General features: G+C 37.8%; 1 protein-coding gene across 1 annotated transcript in view; it reads right to left on the minus strand.

Annotated features, from left to right (window-relative positions):
- The window catches only part of TRPV5 (transient receptor potential cation channel subfamily V member 5), a 25,149-nt gene that overhangs the window by 23,622 nt on the left and 693 nt on the right, over nt 1-834 (minus strand). The gene's annotated exons all lie outside the window — the stretch shown is intronic.

The following is an 834-nucleotide window of genomic DNA, read 5'->3' on the forward strand; positions in this document are numbered from 1 at the left end:
TTGCATATTTCTATACATATATGTGTATATACATATACATATACATATGTATAGATAGATTTTGTCCCCACAGATGTTCAGAGTTATGTGTCGAAAGAAAAAACAGATTTTACAAGCAACTGGAAGCAATTTGTTATTTGAGTACTGCAGCACTTGTGCATGCAGAAATGACAATGAAAACCAGATCCAGCTGTATTTCCATGAATAGTCCTACATTTCTGTGTGTGGAAGGAGCAACTCTGGACAGCAGTAACAAACAGCCTTGATTCAGTGTTCGCTTGGGAAGACACAGGCATCTTCTGGATAACCTAAGGTCTAATAGGAGTCACTGTACTTGTTGACAGCCAGGTCATAGGGCTGAGCAACCACAGTCTGACCCAGGAGATGACTGACCCCCAAAACGTTCAACAACATTAAGCCTACTCTATCCCACAGTTAGAGCAAACTTTAGAGAAACAGAAAGCAAAATCCTCACAAAAAAGCGCCACTATTTCAGCTGACTGCAGCCTATACCTCACACACACTCCTAATAATAATAATAATAGTAATAATGTTAATGATTCTGATGACAGTAATAATGATAATGATAATAATAATAATTACAAACAAACCTTCATGCATTTTCCTGTGAGCTTTACCAATGAAGCAGGAAAGACAAGAGAATACATTATTAATCTGTGACTGAAGTCCTGCACTCAATGTAATTCAATTGCAACCTGGTAAATCTACCTGTGAAAGCAGATAAGATTGGAACTCAGAAGCATTCCACCTTGAAAGAAGAAATCTGATAGACAAGAGTGCTCCAGGGTTGTTTAAAGTTTATCTACTGGCAGA

This window comes from Corvus brachyrhynchos, unplaced genomic scaffold (genome assembly GCF_000691975.1).
Source record: "Corvus brachyrhynchos isolate BGI_N302 unplaced genomic scaffold, ASM69197v1 scaffold176, whole genome shotgun sequence".
NCBI classification, from domain to species: domain Eukaryota; kingdom Metazoa; phylum Chordata; class Aves; order Passeriformes; family Corvidae; genus Corvus; species Corvus brachyrhynchos.